We start from the raw sequence: 7,755 nt of genomic DNA, 5'->3' as shown, positions 1-7,755 counted from the left end.
ATGTGAAAATTGATGCTATTTCTTATGTTTGGCCCCGGTGAGAACCGAGGTGAATAAGGTTTTGGAGATCGCCGCTCTGGAAAGTTAATAGGTTCCAGCTTAGATGCAAAGATTTATCTCCACGTTCGATGCCGACTTGTCCTCTAAATTACATGAGGCGTGTGCATCCAAAGAATGATGCTTTGAATTGCATCACATATTTATAACTTCTCGGTATGCATTGCTCTGCACCAAGAATGGTGTTTATTTTCTTGGTAAATGCTTTTAACTATTTAAATTGAAGCTTTCTTGGGGCTATCCTAAAATACACCAAAGAGAAGTACCATCGGATCGGTTGAGTAGTTGAATTCTATAAGCTGAATTATACCGCTTCTAGCATTCAAAGTTGGACCTATATCATGTTTATTCATTGATATTATGACTGCGCAGTTTGAAATTCTTTCATCTATGGGAAATGGAATTGCTTTGAAAGTATTCCATATTCGGAGATTGTCTAATCCAAGGGAAAAAGTATGGGTTGGTGTATCCCGCGCGGGACGGATCAAAATGTGAGAGATCTTTGGAATTACTCCACCAAAGTTGGTTCCTTTTAAGGCATCCCACTCTTTGCAGCCGATGTTATAATGTTGTCGGCATCCAATCACTTCCTGTTGTGGCTGCAGTAGAAGAAATGCTTGTACTTGCAGTGCATGAGTATCGAGTAATCAGTTTTGGCTTTGTTTTGACATATCTGTGATTTTTCAGATAATTCAACGCTTTGCAACTGTAGATCTATCAAATTTCTATTTTGACGTTGCAAAAGATCGGCTTTGGGTAACTGCAAAAGACCAGCTGTATTCAAAACCTTTGAAAACTTATGATCGTTGCCTAATGCCAACATCCTAGTTCGATCATCTCAATGAACTGGTAATAGGATCTTACAAGTTACAACCTTACCCCAGGGTACTGTTTTCAATCTTGTAGCAGTTAGCAGTATTGTTTCAAGGTACTGTTTTTCAATCTTGTAGGTGAGTCCTCTTGTTTGGTTTGTTTGTTTGATAGTTATAGTGTTTTTTTAAATATATTTACAGTGGTGCCTTACTTGTAAAGCTACGCTTTTTATCCATTTCGAATATGACCTTCCATTGCTTTGACCCTCTCTAACACTTGTAAGCCGCTACAACCTGTTTCAGAAGGTATTACCAAGAAGGTGTTCTACCCACGAATGAAGGAGCACGCTGAAGCAAGGGAGGCAAAAGGAACCTTAGGAATAGCCAGGGAGGAAGGAAAGGACGCATGTAGAATAAGGAATACAGTCCAATACAGCTAAGGTAAGCACCCCTTTTCATATTTCCCTGTTTTTTGTTTGTTGGTGTGCTTGATCAATATGTCACTTTACATATGCCTTTTCACATTATTGCTTTCTTTGTTAGTTGAAAGTGCGTACAAGGTTAGAATAAAGCAATTACAGACCCATTTTTTTCTCCATTCATTTTCACGTCAATAGCTTATACAAGCTACTTAAGAGAAACCAAAGTTTACTAATTAACCATCTATCCACCTTAAAAACTTTTGTGACCCATCTCTTGTAAACACTAAAGTTAAGTGTGAAAATTCAAAATATGACCTAGGTGTGGCTATTGGATTTTCTTTTATTCTCGCGACAAGGCGAGATTGAGTTCCGTCGACTTCTGTTTAATTAGTTTAGAGGTGAGTCTAGTCTTCTTCCCAAATAGCTAGTTTAAAATCATTTTGTAAGATGGGGTTTTGTTTTATTAGGGAACTTGTGTTTTTAGGTACGGTAAATGAACTATTTTTAGTTTGAAATGCAAACTGTGAATCTCTTTCTTCTTTTGTTGAGTTGGAGCTTGTGTTCGAACTCGAATTCGAGCTCGTACTGAACGAGTCGAGTCGAACTTGAATTTGAGCTTGAGCCCTATATTAAGCTCGAAGTCAAGTTCGAGTCGAGCTTGAGCATGCTCGCTAAATGTGCGAGTCGAGCTTGAACATGCCAATACTCGACTCGGGTAGCTCGATAACCAACCCTAGTTGCCAATGTGTTATAAGACTTTAGCTTAAAACTTTTGTCTACTTACTGGATTTAATTCAAGTGTATTCTTTGCAGGAGAACTCTTAGAAGGTTAATTGTAAATAGTTTCACTAGATTAATTTTCATTTCCTACCTCAGTTTATGGTTTAAATACCTTATTAAGTTAGTTTTTTGTCATCCTATTCATCCTCTTCTTAGTAATATGACTAAGTTACTTTGTTTTCATTTTATGATTGCAGACCCGGGTAAATTTGATATTTGAATATGCAGTGAAAGGCGAACTTTACAAGGAGCTCCAGAAGTGCAAATTTTTCAGCGAGAAACGTGTTACCGCCGAGTTATTGGTTAGGGAATAAGTTGCCCTACTTAGCAGTTTGTGTTTTCTTGTACATAGATGCAAAACAATTTTATGGAAGCATACCTATTTTTGTTTGCAAATATCTTATACCAATGTTTTTTATGTGCGTCAATAGCACATTTCATCACTTGCACGAACCTGATATGCTGCCATGGAAATCATGTCATACACAGAGATATAAAGCTGGAGAATCTCTTAATTGGTCCACAAGTGTCTTAACCTCAGATATGTTTTGTATTCAAACTTATTGTTACTTTCAACAGTTGAGAGTGTCAAGTATTAGGTTATTTTTTCATTTGGATTTGGAGTAGGCTGATTAAATTTATATGAATTAGATTGGAAATGTGTTATTTACTTCATTACGTTTTACGATTAAGTACAAATATATAGTGGTTATCCAAGGGGATTGGAATGTTTCAATGAAATTAGCACTATATATGAGTGTACTTGAAATTTAATAGATCATTTTCAGGTATGTAGTTTATTCAAATGTGTAGTTTATAACAAGTCCCCAATTTTGTGAGTTTTCATATATATTTACGTTTCTTTTTTCTCTTTTTAATAAAAAAAAAAAACAATATATACATATCACTGTTTTACCCAAACCGTCATTACTGATGGTACTTTTTATGACCGTTAAAAAAAATGAATGCATAACAGTTTATTTAAAACTGTCACAAATGATATGATTTGTTGTGACGGTTTTTAAGCAGTTGTTACCGTTTTTTTATGGTTTTATGACCGTTAAAAAGAATGAATGCATAACCGTTTATTTAAAACTGTCACAAATGATATGATTTGTTGTGACGGTTTTTGAGCAGTTGTTACCGTTTTTTATGGTAGAGAAAGGCTAGTCTGGAACAAATATTTGTGACGGTTTTGGAAAAAAATAAATGACTCTCACTCCGTCACGGTTTTAGAAAAAAAAAAAAAAAACAGTGACAAAAGACTTTTTGTGACGGTTTTTAACAGTGATATAAAGCTTTTTTTCTTGTAGTGTCATACCCTAATATATGAACATTATATTTAGGTATGAACAATAATTATTCATATGAACATTGATTGTTTATACCCTAATATATGTATAAACAATGATTGTTCATAGCTCATGTTGATGTATAAATAATGATTGTTCATACCCAAAATAGGTATAAACACTTATTTTTCATATATGAACAATTATTGTTCATACTTCAATAAGTGTTTTTATTGATCATACATTATGTTTAGGTATTAACATTGATTGTTCATACCCCAAATAGGTATGAACAATCATTATTCATACCCCATAGATATGAACAATCATTATTCATACCCCATAGATATGAACTACATTATGTTGAGGTATGAATATTGACTGTTCATACCTATTGGTATTTTTCATACCTCAAATAGGTATCCCAATAAATGTTCTTATTGATCATATATTATGTTGAGGTATGAACATTGATTGTTCATACCCTAAATAGGTATGAACAATGATTGTTCATAGCTCATGTTGAGGTATAAATAATGATTATTCATACTCCAATAGGTGTTTTTACTGATCATACATTATGAGGTATGAATATATATTGATTGTTCATAGCTTATGTTGAGGTATAAATAATGATTGTTCATACTCCAATAGATGTTTTTACTGATTATACATTATGTTGAGGTATGAACAATGAAATAGGTATGAACAATCAACAGTGATTGTTTATAGGAAAAATGACTGTTATGGCTCATGCTAATGTATGAATAGTGATTGTTCATATCTCAAATAGGTATGAATAATCATTGTTCATACTATATACACTAGGTCGTTTCGGTTGGGGCGGACCGTTTATTATTTCGTACTAGGGGTATATTTGACATTTCATGTACTCGAGCCGTTTTTAATTTCGCGTTAAGAGTATACTTGAACTTTCATCTACCCGGTCCTTATGAGTGATTAAAAAAAAAGTGTCCTTACGAATTACTTTCTTCCCCGATTTGTCCTGGAGAGTTTCTCTCTGATATCTCTAACTAGTTCATACCGGTCACTATCATGCATTATAGATTTATAGGCATATATGTCCATACCCGGCCCAACTGTGATCTGTGACCGATCCATATATTCTCCTCGTCCTCCTCCGTTGTTCATCATTTTTTGTTTTTTTTTTGGCCACTAATAATTAACGTGGCATCACACCAATCATTCGATCAGCATACAGATTTATGAAACTCGACTTTGCTTATCACTAGAGAAAGAGGTTGGGACTTGGGACTGGTCATTGAGGACAAACATGATTTTAAAAAAATGTTTTAGGTGTAAGTACTTTTATGCCCCCTTATTTTACTTGTCTGGAATCTGGGTGACGAATGTCGAAATTGGATAAATATTTGCACCAAACTAGTTGACCAACACAGTGGTCGGCGGAGTACTGTATAGTTTTCTTTGTGAATTATTTTCCCATAGTTGTTTAGCTGTTGAGAAAACATTTCCCTAGAAAGTCAAAGTAACAAATAAATGTTTGCATCTAGCCCGTTAGTTTTATTTTAATTGAAATATATTGAGCTACTTTTGGAGGGACAAGCTGACATTTTGGTTTGGAATTGACGATGTCCATAAATTTGATATCATATTCGTCGATAATCATCATGACCTGATTTAAGAATATTTACGAGTGCAGAACGCAAGAACATTTCATTAATCTACAAAAAATTAGTGATAGAGAGTAGAATCCTTTGTATTAGGGGTGGGAATTTGGCCCTAACGACCCTAACCCGGCCCTGACCGACCCGACCCTAAGCCCTATAAAGCCTTCACAACTAAAGCCCTCATTGAGAGTTTAGGGGTCGGCCGACCGCCCTAATAATGCCTTCTGTGGGGCTAGGCTAAGATTCTAAAACATAGGCCCGACCCTAACCAAGCCCTAACCGGCCCTGTTTCATACTTTCACTATAAATACACATACCATAATTGTCGAAACTACACTGTTTTAGTGTAAGAACTAAGAAGTGAAATTTAGAAAAAGATGCATTACAACGCACTCTTTTTGCGTACACCGTCAAAGTCGAAACTACACTGGGCCTAGGGCTGTCAATGGATCGGTTTGGGTCGGGTTTTAGAAAATTCAAACCCAAACCGATAAGAAAGTTAGGAATCCCAAACTGAACTGAACCGATAAAAAAATTGAGAATCTGAAACCGAACCAAACCGATAAGAAATATTACAAATTGAATCTAAACCGACCCGAACCGAAAACTATAAAATCAATTAAATCTTAAATTAAATCAATTAATTTCAATCACATAATTGATAAACATATACAAAATTAATCATAAATATTACTAAAATGTCATCTTATCGGTTCGGATTTATATCGGTTCGGTGGAGGGCAAACCCAAAACCAAACCAATATCTTATCGGTTCGGTTCGATAGAAAATAAATCAAATTATCCCAACCCAAACCATTTTTTATCGGTTTGGTTCGGATCAGTTATCGGGTTATCGAAACCCATTGACAGCCCTAACTGGGCCACTATGATTCTAGATATATACAGAGTGGTCATGGAACAGAGTGCATGCGTATATGCGTTTATTTCTATAATCTCAAATGATTTGCCGAATGAATCGTTTGGTTCTATAAAGAGTGCATTTCTTATAAAGAGTGCATTTCTTATGCTTCCACTTAAGCTACTTTGAATTTTGAAAGTTTTTCAAGGAATTAATTATGGTGCTCTAGTGTTCCAGACTTCTAGTGATATGGTGCTGCCAGGCATAATACAAAATATCGCGATAAATATCCATATTTCAACAAAAGATATATAAATATCACGATATGTTTAGAGATATATAAGACTGTAAATATCTACGATATTTCGATGATATTTACGACATTTTGGGATATTTGGCGATATTTTGTATAGATAACAATTTTATTTAATATTTATTATTATATTTCAAATAAATATAAATTATATATCATAATATATCAAGAAATATCCATAATATCTACGATATTTATCGATATTTTATATATATCCATGATATTTGCATATGAAACAATGTCAAATATCTCCAAAGAGAAAGATATATCCACTATACATATCCATAAATCAGGAATTAATATTTTGCCATATCTTAATATTTTGTATTATGCTCCCAGGTATTGCCTAGAGTTTATGCTATCACATAATGTATTTTGAGTTGTTGATGAGCATAGAAATTGAAATGGTATTTTACAAAACTTTTCTATGGATGCACAGTTCGTTGCACGTCTCATGCTTTAATAGATATGTTGAAGTATTTGAAGTATGAGGGTGTGCGCCCCTTATTTGCTCCTTATATTAGGGCGGGCGCCCCCTATATATTGTTGATGTATATAAAGTCCCACGTTTCTATAAGTGTGGACTATCAATTTAGCAACCGTATCTAGTATTTTCTATTATCATGTACTGGAGTACTTTAACACCCAAAATAGGTTAAATATATATATAAAACTCTGGGTAGAGTATGAGTTAACACTCTAACCCTATTATTCTAGCCTCCTCTCTTCTCCATTCTTTTTCTTACTGGTTTTCCTATTACAATTATGTCACAACTCTCTTAGCATCACCACTAACATGATATTAGAGCATCATGTTCAAATATAAGTTTAGTTGTATGCTAGGAGAGGTATCCCCAAAATCAGTATACAAGGAAAAAAAAATCAATTCTTTTTAAGTATTCAAGTTTCAATCTTTCTCATAAAAAGAGACCAACAAAGTTTGAAGTCCTTCTGTCTTGATTCATAGGCACGTGCCCATCTGTATGAAATAACATGTTTCCGCTGGTGTTTGTTGATCTAATCTTCTTTTTCTCTTGATGAACTCTTTTTGGATGCTCTTTGGTTGACAAGGCTCAAGTTTATCTGTCTTTTATTCTTTTTGGTGGTATTATTTCTTTGAGGTTGGAGATTTTCTTTTCCGGCGGGCAGATCTGATTCTATTCTTTTTATGCTTTTGGGTTCACTGTTCACAGAACTATTCACCGTGCTGTTTACCACCATTGTTTGCAGTACTGTTCACTGAGTTACTGTTAATGGGAACTATTCACCGCCACTATTTACAACACTATTCACTACTGATTTGCTGATATGATATTCCCTTTCTCTCGATGCACTCTATTTGGAAGCTTTTGGGCTGAAAAGCTCAAGCTTTCCACGACTTGTTTATGTATGTTTCCGCATCCGAGTGTTTGTTAGAATGCCCAACTATGTTTTATGGTAGTTTTCCGCTTCCTCTAAGTATCTCTTGCTTTGTTTTTCGATGTTTGTTAATTCTTATACGTTATGAGAATATGGCTATTGGTGAATACAATATCGTTCTTTGACGTGGGCATTGGTTGATCTTTGGTCGT

The 7,755-nt window shown here is 34.6% G+C and overlaps 1 long non-coding RNA gene across 1 annotated transcript; it reads left to right on the top strand.

Moving 5' to 3' along the window:
* Positions 1 to 631: 631 nt before the first annotated feature.
* Positions 632 to 2,587, top strand: LOC147514403 (uncharacterized). Its single transcript, XR_015213204.1, has 3 exons — positions 632 to 985; positions 1,173 to 1,310; positions 2,269 to 2,587. It is a non-coding gene; the product is annotated as an uncharacterized LOC147514403 (long non-coding RNA).
* The last annotated feature ends 5,168 nt before the right edge of the window (positions 2,588 to 7,755 follow it).

The sequence above is a fragment of the Coptis chinensis genome, chromosome 2, assembly GCF_015680905.1.
Source record: "Coptis chinensis isolate HL-2020 chromosome 2, ASM1568090v1, whole genome shotgun sequence".
In the NCBI taxonomy this organism is placed as follows: domain Eukaryota; kingdom Viridiplantae; phylum Streptophyta; class Magnoliopsida; order Ranunculales; family Ranunculaceae; genus Coptis; species Coptis chinensis.
The sequence above is the reverse complement of the archived record's forward strand: the minus strand, read 5'-3'. Positions and strand labels throughout refer to the sequence as shown.